The sequence below is a fragment of the Lathamus discolor genome, chromosome 5, assembly GCF_037157495.1.
Source record: "Lathamus discolor isolate bLatDis1 chromosome 5, bLatDis1.hap1, whole genome shotgun sequence".
NCBI lineage: Eukaryota > Metazoa > Chordata > Aves > Psittaciformes > Psittacidae > Lathamus > Lathamus discolor.
The window spans coordinates 29,185,595-29,198,532 of record NC_088888.1 but is presented as its reverse complement, the minus strand read 5'-3'; positions in this window follow the sequence as shown (position 1 = coordinate 29,198,532).

The following is a 12,938-nucleotide window of genomic DNA, read 5'->3' as shown; positions in this document are numbered from 1 at the left end:
CAGTACTCAAAGCTAAGGGTCACAGAAGTGTTGTCCTTGCAACAAATCAAGCTTCAGTCTTTAACAGCTGATCAAGTAAAAGGAAAGAATCCAGAACACGAGAGTCCTTGATTTGGATGACTGAATTATCATTAAAAAATAAGATGAGATCTCAGACATCTACCATTAAAATAAGGATTTGAGTCAATGTAAAGATTTGGGTTGATGGTTTTTTTTGTGTTTTGGGTTTGATTTATTTTCCTCAGGGAAGGGTAATATCTCTCTGCAGCAGATGAAGGTACAAAAGGATATGCGAAATGCATGCTCTCCATTCCTGAGAAATGTTTTCCCTCCATTTCTGAGCTTTTTGTAAATGTCTGAAGTTTGAAATTGACCTGTGAGAGGCAGGTTGGTTTTATTGTGGTTTTGGGGTTGTGTTTTTTCGGTTTGGGTTGGTTTGTTTTCATTGTACTTTTTTCTCTGTAAGAGAATTTGTATCTGTGAAACTAAGGTGACCAGCTGCATTATCTCACAAAAGAGCTACTTACAAGAGTAGGTTATGTGTGTGTTTGTGGGAGCAGTCATCTTACTTCTACATTTGTGCTGAAGTTATGGGATATAAGGAGCTGAAACTAGAAGAAATTGGGGTTTGGGGGGGATGGAGGAATAAAATAAAATATGCCCCAATGGAAATAATTAAAAAAAACAAAAACAAACACACACACACACACACCCCCCCAAACCAAACCAAACCAACAAAAAACCAAACAAAAAAAATCAAAAAACCACTTGGCAAGAAGGAGGGAGAGTTCAGTTGTTTCAAAAAGCAGGCATTTGAAAGACGGAGGATATGAGGGTGGTGGGAAAACATGAAATGAGTGGAAGGAAATGAAAGCAGATGGCAACTTAACTTGGAGGCATATGTCTTTATGTGTTGCTTTTTAATCTGATATTCTTTTTACTTCTTTAGTTTCTATAACTAATACTCTTTAATGTTATCAGCAGGACTTCAAAGTATTCTCGCAAAGGAGATGTCATTGCTGTATGCTATTAAAAGGGTGAATCTGGTCTGGAAACTATAGGAAAAAATTTACTAATGTAAAGGTACAAGGTGCTGATTAGCCATTCCTTCATCAGAATAGTCTTATGAACTGCAAATATTCAGTATCACAGAGAATTAATATGTGTGTCTGTGATCATCCAGATCAGGTAATGGTTTTGAAACGGTAGGTAAGTGACTTGTCCAAATTCAAAACAATGTTTCTGCTTAAATCTTTTTATTCTAATTACAGCACTTGGTGTATCAACCACATGCTCCCTTTTACATAGAATCATAGAATAGTTAGGGTTGGAAAGGACCTCAAGATCATCTAGTTCCAACCCCCCTGCCATGGGCAGGGACACCTCACACTAAACCATCCCACACAAGGCTTCATCCAACCTGGCCTGGAACACTGCCAGGGATGGAGCACTCACAACCCCCCTGGGCAACCCATTCCAGTGCCTCACCACCCTAACAGGAAAGAATTTCCTCCTTGTATCCAATCTAAACTTCCCCTGTTTAAGTTTTAACCCGTTACCCCTTGTCCTGTCACTAGAGTCCCTGATGAAGAGTCCCTCCCCAGCATCCCTATAGGCCCCCTTCAGATACTGGAAGGCTGCTATGAGGTCTCCACGCAGCCTTCTCTTCTCCAGGCTGAACAGCCCCAACTTGCTCAACCTATCTTCATACAGGAGGTGCTCCAGTCCCCTGATCATCCTCATGGCCCTCCTCTGGACTTGTTCCATGAATCAATACAGTAGCTAGTGTCACTTTTATGGGACTGAAGAAAATTCAAAGACCATAGGGCTTTGCATACTGATTGTAAAATCAGTCATTACATTCAAATAACAGTATTTTAGTAGGATTTGCATTACTGTGACTTTTTTTGTGTATTATAGGCATACTGTTGCTTCATGAAATACTGGAAACTCATAGTATTTAGTTTTTACGTATCATGTGTTCATTTTGTTGGTAGCAAAAAAGGTTACAATTCTGAGATTATGAAGCTGAGACACAATTCTTTGCTCTTAGTACTTGCATCAAAAAATAATTACTTGCTGATTATTTCAACAGCACCTTGGTCTAGGAACAATATAGTACCAAATTAAAATTATTAGTGTAGGAGGGAAAAAAAAAAGGGGGGGAGATACATTTCTGAGGTTGTCTTATACTGATAGCAGGCCTGAATCTGGCTGCAACAACCCCAATTTTTTTGTAAGTCTAGAAATTAATATACTTGTTCCTGTGGCTGTCTTGTGTTACTCGAGTTTGGCAGTGAGATGGCAGGGTGAATATTTATGCCAGCTGGATAGGTAATGCAGAAAACAGGCAGTGTAGTTTCAAGAACAGAGTTAGGAAGAGCTTTAATCTGATAGCAAGAGGATAGGAGAAAGTGTGGGGAGAGAAAGGCAAGATGAAAAGTAATTCCTGAATTTGTTAGCTACAAAGTGCTGTACAGGTATAGGATGAGATAGTGCTGAATTACTATTGCTAGAGTACATAAATTTAACCATAAAATGATTTGGGTTGGAAGGCACCTTCAAGATCATCTAGTTCCAACACCCCTGCCACAGGCAGGGACACTTCCCAGGCTGCTCAAAGCCCTGTCCAACCTGCTTGAACACTTCTAGGGATGGGGGCATTCACAGCTTCTCTGGGTAACCCATTCCAGTGTCTCACCACACTCACAGTAAATAATTTCTTCTTAATATCTGATCTAAATCTACCCTCTTTCAGTTTTAAAGCTATTATCCTTGTCTCATCGCTATGTGCCCTTATAAAAATTCCCTCTCCAGATTTCCTGTAGGCCCCTTTAGGTACTGGAAGGCTGCTCTAGTGTTTCCCCAGAGCATTCTCTTCTCCAGGCTGAACAAGCCCAGTTCTCTCAGCCTGTCCTCATACGAGAGGTGCTCAAGTTCTCTGAGCATCTTTGTGGATCTCTGTATTTGCTCCAACAAGTTAAAAACTTCAACTAGATCTAAGTACCCTTAAAAAACAGCCATCAAAAATACAGGCTTCTAGTGTCTCTGTTATAAAATATTGATGACATATCTTAAGGGATTATGGATGGCAAAGCAGAATCAGCATGAGAACATGAGAAACTACTAGATGATCAGGTGCTGGGTTTGATGAGGCCTGTGTCTTCTTTTATGGTCATGTTTGGTAAGTCAGCAAATTCCTTATCTGTAGGACAGGTCATATGTTGTAGAGCCTTTTGGATACATAGAATAGCACTGGTAGGGACTGCAAGGCAGACAGACAATGACTCTACAGAGAATATGTGTTTGTGCTGTGCCAGAAGTAGAATGAATTCTGCACACAAACAGTTACACTGGATGATGAGAACTTAAAGGTGAAAGGGAAGAGGTGAGGAAAAGAAACAGAATTTGTCATAAAAAGGAAAACCAGCAGGTAGAGTTAATAACAAAACAACCATGCTAGGGATCAGGTTTGAAGGGGGTGTTGGAAATCAGAAGAGGTGGAGAACAGCTGCAGCAGGAAGTAACTGCTGGAGAAACATGCACATATATCTACGTATATCTCGATAGACATTGAAAACTTGTCTTCTTCAAGCTCAGGCAGAAAAGAAACTTTCTGGATGTATTCAAGAGTTTTAAGACTTTTTTTTTTTATTATTATTATTTGGGTTTTGGCTGATTGTGGTAATACTGCTTTGAAAGAGGCTTGAGAAAGGGTTGTCTCTCCTGGTGTTTTGCACCATAAAGCATGAAGTATGTGGGGGGTTCCTCTGAAACTACTGCAGGAGAAGTATTAAGCAGGTGTTTTTCTTACTATTACAAATCCTGTATAGCATTCTTCTCAATTAAGGAATATTTTAGTAGAGACTGAGGAATTCCATGCTGAAGGCATGTATTTGAAACAGTTCACATCATTTTTTGTTTCTGCAGAATGCATATTCCAGACACGGAGCAAATTTTGTCAGATTTTACAAGAAAGCGAGTTAAATTAATTTGAAATACAACTAATATGTCTGTGAGAAACAGATTAGGACACTTCTACTGTGGCCTGCATAGCTTATGTAATACAATAAAGTGCACCACTCCATCTGTTTAAAATCTGATGCTGCATCTAAATTACTTCTATTGTGGTGTTTTGTTGTGTTTTGTTTGGGTTTTTTTTAATCACTTCTTATACCTAAGTTTTGACCTTCACTGTAGACTGAAGAATAATGTTCTGCAGTGAATGATGTGGGTTATTGCCCCATTTGGAGTAGGACCCTCTGCCTTGTTTTTATTGCTGAGTTCAGTTTATTCACCCCAAAATCCAGCATCTGACTACTGTTGGTCTACAGTTCTCTGTGGAATGTAGGACTACATATTTTCTTCCTTCATATAGGAGACTGTAAGAAACATTAGGTCAGGAGGATAAAAATGCTTGTTGGGGGACTTGCCTTGTGTAAAGGATTAGTTTCTGTTCCAATAGATTTCTTTCTCCCCAGACTCCTGTGCTCTAGGCTAACTCATACTTCTAACAGATGTAAAATTCTGGGTTTGGAACATGGCATATACCTGTTTGAGGTCCTGTTTTGGGAAAGATTCTTTAATGCCTTTGAAGTAATTGTGTTCAGTGTTTCAAATGTACATATGGCCGTGAGCAAGGCACTCTAAATGTTTGAGGTACATAGAGCGGTACCAAAAGACAGACAAGACCGAGTCTGGGAAAATAAAAATGAGAAGTTTTCTCCTTTACATTACTTTAAAAACAGTGGGAGTTAGTATGAACTGCTATACAGCCCTTGTTAAACAGATATTTAGGATTTTGTTCAGCTTATTTCAAGTCCAGTATCTCAGGGAGCATCAGAGTTTGTTTTTTAGAAAACATCCAGTTTAATTACTTGCACTGAAGGAGAAATCATTGCAACAACTGTAATAGCACAAGCATTCAAATGATGGATTTGCTTTTTAATTTAAGTCTGGCTTGTCTTTAGTCTATTGGCTTGTGTTATTTTTGTGTGCTGTATTAAAGGAGGTCAGTTCAATAGTATTGATCTGTTAGTTGCCTCATGAAGGGAGTGACTAAATGTATTTCTTCCAAGCTCATGCTTATTGGGTTTAATTCTCACAGATTTCTCCGAAATTGTTACTATCTTTCCTCATTAATGATTTGTTTAAGTACTCAACAGAACTCGATACTAAATTCTGAGTGAAAGAGCCTCTGGAAACAGAGTAGAACTTACCACTTTGAAGCCAAATGAATTTTATTTTTGGCAGTTCTTTACAGCTGGAAGTGGATCAGAAGCTTTTGTCTGGCCACCTCACTCGCTTTGAAAAGGTGTCAGTACCTCCATGGTAGCAAGAGAAAGAAAATCTGGCTTAGATCTTAAAATATTTTTTGGGGGGTAGAGGGTATTTGTTGTAATTGCTTGGCATTTGTTTCTTTAAAATAAACTACTTGGTAGTTAGAAACCTGTGCAGCTTGCTCCTTGCTCCCATTGTAAGCATACATATGCCAATACAAAGCTGGTTACAAATGAGACTAATGAATCAATTTTACATAGACCATAGACAGCCAAACTTTTTGGCTGTCAACAGCAGAGGAGTTTCCTACTTCATTTTAAAATTAAACTTTCTAACAAAAACCGTTAACATTTTGTTGCCACATTCTTACTAGTCAGCACTTTCAAAACTATTATAAAGTTCTGTCAAGTGAAATGAAAACAAAGAATTGGATTGCACTTGAAAATGTGTGTTGAGTTATTTCATTTAACAGAGCTTTTAAACTCAAGGCTAATAAGACTACTTCCTAGAAAAATAAAAATCCAGATGATACACTTTTAATTCCTGAAGTGTCTGCCATTAGCTGCTACAGCATTATGGTAGTGCTTTTTAAGAAACAATTACCCTTCCTACTCCCTGTATTTGAAAAGCCTTCTTGTTTTCAGATAAGGAAGTATGCAAAAGTTTTTTTCCTTCTACTCTAAAGTGAGAGAATTGCAAATAGTAAACAGAACATAAATTACATCTTAACATTATTTCATAGATAACCAAAATATCAAGAATAGCATTAGCTAGGTCATTTTTCAGATGTTTAGTCAGGCGTTTACTGCTTCTCTTCAAGTTGGATGAATTGGAGCAGCTTTCCATACTGGCATATTAAAGTTGCTCATGTGTGTTAGTAGTCCATTGGAATTCCTGCTTTGCTGCCGTCACCTGAGTCATCCTGGGCAAACTTTATAATTCCCCATGCTTTGCTTTGCAGTTTGTATAATGAAAATAAGAAGTGTTCCAGTCCTGTTCTCTAAGGATGAGTCTGCAGAGATTTGAAGTGTGTATCTAGAGAAAGAGGAAAGGATTTGTCTTTGTCCACATGATTTTTCTGCTGTATCTGGCTCAAAGAAAAGCTGCAAGTATTAGGGTAAATACATGCGATATTTGCTAAAATATAATCTGTCAGAGTACCAGTTCAAGACTAATGCAAATAAAAATTATACATCTAGTGGCATGGTTATATGCTGCTGTGAGTTATGTTAAAAGTATAGTAAGAGGACAAATACATCTGAATTGATATAGGATGCAGCTGAACACATCAAGCATCTCATTGTGGAGAGGCCCACATTTCAGGAGGACCTGTTATGGTTCTTCACAAATCTCATGACAAGGGTGATTCACTTATCTCACTGTTTCTTCTCATCAGCTCATGAACTGAGAGCCCACTTGTAGAAAACTGATTCTTCTTTTCTTTAAAAGAGAAATGGCTGATACATGGAGCCTTTTGATACAATTGTGCTCTTACAATAGTTAGAGTTCCTTAAATGGTGGTTTGGACTAATGGCACTATTTCCTACATAACTAGTATTATGTTGGCACAAAGCCAAGTGGTAGGTAGGGGAGATTATGCTCTATTGTACTTGGATTGACATTTCTCCTGTTCAGTTCTGCATGCAAGTGCTCAGACATAAGGAATTTGTAACACTGCTACTCAGAAAGCCAAGAACTGGCATCCTGGGGAGGTTCAGCATGGTCTACTATTGATTCCTTACAAGTTGTTGGAGATAGCACATACATTTATTGTGCAATAATAATTAAGTTAATGATTGTGATTCTTTATAGTCAAGAGGGGAAAAAATGTCTACCCTATTTACATTTATACCCATCAGACAAAGAGGAAACTCTTCTCAACCTGAATAAATACACTTGCTCTGTGTAGAGCTGTAGTACCTTGACTTGGGAAGATTCTAGGCATCAAGAATGCAGTACCAACTTCTTAATTGGGTTAACTGGCACTGTTGTCACACCTGGAACTGTTGAAACAGGTGTTGCTATATAGGGATTAGTAATGCTGGCTAAAAATAATATGAAGTTTTAGTATGGAAGGTAGTGTTACTGAAAATCCAGACCATAGCTGTCTTGTTCATTATTCTTTTGTTTAGAAATTATGGCCAAACTGTGAAAAATGCCTGTCGCAGAAACCATATGTGTGACACAAATGAAAACAGTTTAAAGTAGAATAGCTGGCAAATACATTTTCAGCAGATAGTTGCTCATTCAAGGCACTTGGTGAATGCATCTGAATGTGGATATTTTGAGGTCAGTTAGCACATTTCTATAATTAGCATAATTTTTTAGTAATTAGCTAATTTGACTAAACTAAATACAATTTTAGTTAGTTCATCTCTCAACTTTTTTGCCAGTCAAGACCATTTAAAATTAGTTAACGCTAACTTTAGTATACTAAAACCATTTTTTATTAGTAAATACAATGACCTTCAATGTTCACCTGAATTACAATAAACATTAAAAAGAAAAAAAACCTTTTAAGCTAAAACTAAATAATGTAAATATTGATTTATAAATAAGAATAAACATAGAGAACACTGTTTTCTGAGATTATGGCTGCTAAGTATTATAAGCCATTGAATATTTTTTTATTTGGTTGGCTTTGTTTTTTGTTTTTAGGGTAATCAGTATTAAAAAATAAATTAAAAGAAACCCCAAACAAACAAACACCTGTTCTCATGATTTGGTGTTGCTAAGCAAAACCCAGGTTGGTTAATGGTCTAAAAAGCTGATAAAAACTAAGCTGAATTGTCCTGTGCCTGGTATTATAAGAAAATTCAGAGACTAAGCTAATATTTGTATTGGCTTAAAAATCTCGTTCTTGGAGGTCAGTTGCAGTGAGAACATCCATCTCCTCATTAAACTATAAAAATGATACAATTTTGGAGGCTTCTGTGGTTTGTCTCATTTTTCTGGGTTTCCTGTGTCTGGCATGAACGTTTTGCCAATACCAGAGTCCTGAAATGATATCGCTTAGAAGTTGCCACTGTGTGCTCACAGGAAGCTGAACGCTGTCTTCTCTGTTACCACTTTCTGACAGACTTCTCACAGACCTGAGAGCAGAACCTGATCTTGGTGGGATGATTGCGTCTTCCATTTTTAATATAGAGAGAGGATTATATTAATCTGGAATGTAAGGAGCAGAGGACGTTTTCAGTCTTTCTCAGAAATGTGCCAGTAAGGGAATGTTCCAGGTTCATGGGTTCTTGGATTGCGGTTAAGTACATTTACATCTACTACTGTACGTTGCAACTAAGGAACATTTACAGTAATTTAAGTATCATAACAGATGAAACCAGGTATCGTTAGAAAAACAAAGGATTTAGAATTGTATCTATCTTCTACATCTCAGGGACTATCAGAGCTGCCTACCTATAACTATTAACTAAAAAAGAGAGTCTGCAGTTCTGAAGTTAATTTTTCCCTTGTGAATGAGTAGGGTTCTTCTTGAAGATTGTATCAGACCTTTACAGCACTCCAGCCTCCTCACATTATCTAATGCATACCGCATTGTGTTTCTTCAGGTTTAGTCCAATTACAGAATCACAGAATCACAGAATCCCAAGGGTTGGAAGGGACCTCAAAAGATCATCTAGTCCAACCCCCCTGCAAGAGCAGGGTAACCTACAGTACATCACACAGGAACTTGTCCAGGCAGGCCTTGAATATCTCCAGTGTAGGAGACTCCACAACCCCCCTGGGCAACCTGTTCCAGTGCTCTGTCACTCTTACAGTAAAGAAGTTCTTCCTGATGTTAACGTGGAACTTCCTGTGCTCCAGTTTACACCCATTGCCCCTTGTCCTATCACTGGATATCACTGAAAAAAGCCTAGCTCCATCATCCTGACACCTACCCTTTACATATTTGTAAACATTGATGAGGTCACCCCTCAGTCTCCTCTTCTCCAAGCTAAAGAGACCCAGCTCCCTCAGCCTCTCCTCATAAGGGAGATGTTCCACGCCCTTAATCATCTTTGTGGCTCTGCGCTGGACTCCTTCAAGCAATTCCCTGTCCTTCTTGAACAGAGGGGCCCAGAACTGGACGCAATATTCCAGATGCGGCCTCACCAAGGCTGAGTAGAGGGGGAGGAGAACCTCTCTTGACCTACTAACCACTCCCTTTCTAATGCACCCTAAGATGCCCTTTGCCTTCTTGGCCACAAGAGCACATTGCTGGCTCATGGTCATCCTCCTATCCACCAGGACCCCCAGGTCCCTTTCCCCTTCGCTACTTTCCAGCAGGTCAACCCCCAACCTGTACTGGTACATGGGGTTGTTCTTCCCCAGATGCAAGACTCTACACTTGCCCTTGTTAAATTTCATCAAGTTTCTCCCCGCCCAACTCTCCAGCCTGTCCAGGTCTCGCTGAATGGCAGCACAGTCCTCTGGTGTGTCAGCCACTCCTCCCAGTTTTGTGTCATCAGCAAACTTGCTGAGGGTGCACTCAGTTCCCTCATCCAGGTCATTGATGAAAATATTAAACAGCACCGGTCCCAGCACCGACCCCTGAGGGACTCCACTAGTCACAGACCTCCAGCTAGATTCTGCGCCATTGACCACAACTCTCTGCCTTCTTCCTTTCAACCAGTTCTCGATCCACCACACTACTTGATCGTCAAGCCCACACTTCCTTAGCTTATCTATGAGGATGCTGTGGGAGACAGTATCAAATGCCTTACTGAAATCAAGAAAAACTACATCTACCGCTCTACCATCATCCCTCCACCTAGTCACTTCCTCATAGAAGGCTATAAGGTTGGTCATACATGACTTCCCCCTCATAAAACCATGTTGGCTGTTCTTAATGACCCCCTCATCCTTGATATGCCTAGTGATGGAGTCAAGAATAAGTTGTTCCATCACCTTTCCAGGGATGGAGGTAAGGCTGACCGGTCTATAATTACCCGGGTCCTCCTTCTTGCCCTTCTTATAGACTGGTGTGACCTTTGCCATCCGCCAATCCTCAGGCACCTCGCCCGTTTCCCACGACTTACCAAAGATGATGGAGAGTGGCCTAGCAATGACCTCCGCCAGCTCCCTCAGCACCCGTGGGTGCATTCCATCCGGACCCATCGATTTACAGATTGTGTACTTTCATGACAGATTGTCTCAATTTGTGTATAACTACAGTATTTTTCACAGCAGTCCAATATTATCTTGTGGCTTGACAACTGCCAAACCCTAATCCTCTTTTGGAAATTTGCTATAGCTAAGAAGCATCCCTTGTCAAAGGCAGCAAGGGTTAAATGATACAAAGCTATAAATGGAAAAACTAAGGTATCTATTTGTGAGAAACACTACTTTTTGACTCCAGGTCTAAGCAGTTGCAGGTTCAAAATACAATTAATTGTGTTTTGAGCAAATTAATTGTGTTTCAGAATGCACTGTGGTGGATGTTGATTCCTAATTCAGTTTACTACTTCTAATGCTCAAGTAATATCTTATTGTTTGCATTCCAGTATAAATGAGCTCCAGTCTCTGCCTTTTTCATCCATATAAATTCAGTATAGAGCAACATCAGGGTAAGAAAAGAATTTGAATGGAACAGAGGATGTGTGACCTTTCTTCCATGGGGAAGGTCAGCGGCCAGGAGACTATATGCTTGTAAGCAGGTACTGCTGATGCGACTGCAAGGGGAAACTAATGTCAGCCCAAATTCACAAACTTTATTAGGGATCATTGCAGTCGTCCCTGTTAGTGCTGCATAACTAGATAGGGGCTTTTACTGTGTGATTCCTACTAACACATGCTCTACCACAATCAGCTGTCTTGTAAGAAGAGATTTAAACCAAATGGCATTTGAAGTGTGCAAATGTGTCATGTCTAGACTTGTGACATAGACAAACCAGTGTTTAAAGCCCTGTGCTCGGGTCTGGGGAGAGGGCGTGATCATTTGGCTGAGGGGTACAGGAGTAACTAGAGCTAAGTTGTGGTATACTGTCTGCTTCATTGACAATTTTGGTCTGAATTTGCTGATGTTGCATTACTAAGTGCACACTCTAGCACATACAATTTCCAGTGTGTTTTATATAACAGAAAATAGAGGTAGTTAAATAAATAATAATAATAATAAAAAACAAACAAGCAAAAACCATAAAACCAAAACAAACAAACAAAAAAACCACCAAACCAACAACAAAACAACCCAAACCCAAAAATTTGAGTCCACACTAAAATTCCATACCTGCAAATGAATCTGGGGGGACAGAGAGTGCTGGCTTAATGGCAAACTTATGTGGCCAGCCATATCTGTTGAGATAAGGGGATAACACCCCTTATCCCTCATCCTATTCAGGTGCATAAATGATAGCAACAAAGTAGGACATAAACTATTACTTATGTCCATTCACATAAAATAAAAAGTAATGATTTTAAGCTGTAAGAAGAATAATTTTAATTAGGCAGGAACAAACGGGTTTTGCCAGTGAGCATCTCCCAGAAAGTTTTAGCAGATATAATTCTGTATCTATGGCATATACTGATTAACTTCCAGTGATTGCCTTTAGCTCTATGGAATTGAACTGTGCAAGTCAAGTGTTTCAGACACAAATAAGGAAACAGATCTGAATAAAAACTTTTATCATTAACTCTTCTGTTCTTGAAATGTTTCATGCCATATTTAACACAGAATAATTAGCAGTGTTTATTGCTGTTGCTCAAATATTATCCTGAGGTCAAAGATCTATTACACTTGGGACTGGGCAAACATCAAAAAAATTCAGCTTGTTGGGCTGGTGTTTTAGACACCCACATCAATTCACAGAAGTCAGTGAGTCTTGAGTAAGATGGAACTGTCTTAAGCATCTAGTCCCACTATCTGTTACAGTGTACGTATGGGAAAATGAAAGCGTGACTGCAGGTCAAATCATGCTCTTTGCTACAGCAGAGGAAATCTAGAATAAGTATATTTGAAATTCTTATTCAACTTTTATACCAGCACTACTAAGTAAGCCTGCAACTGGAAAGAAAAGAGTGAATGCAAACAGGAGTTAATAGCTGTATAGTTCAATAGGCAGTGTTTTTTACCTTGAAGACAATGATGTCAGTGAACTAACTTCAAGGTTGGGTAAATAAGATTAGAATAACAGTCTATATCCTAGGATATTACAGAACTCTTCAGTAGACTGTATTGAAAACATACCAAACAACCATTCATTTCAGGAAAATCACTACTGTAGACTATTGTAACTTTTCCAGAACATTCATAAAATTCCTTCTTTCCACTTGTCATTGCTAGTTTACACAGTAGATTAAGGAGCAAAAGAAACTTTGATGTTTTAATATATAAATAAATTTAAATGGGAACTAGGGCAAAGAAGGGAATGTTATTTTCACTGAGGAAATAGCAGAATGGCAGCCAGATCATAAAAAGAATTATGTATAATTGTCTTTAAACTTTGACTACCACAACTTATCTGTTACCTGAAGCTTTTATGTATTTTAAACCATTATTTAATAGAAGAAACAGAATATGCAAAAATTGCTCGAGTACAAATGGTGATCTTTGTCTGTAGTTTTTATTGATTTAGCTAAGCACTGCCAGAACATAGGAGCATAATGTTATTGCACCCTTGAAGCTAATAATGTCTCAAAATCAAAGTAGATATAATACACTTTAA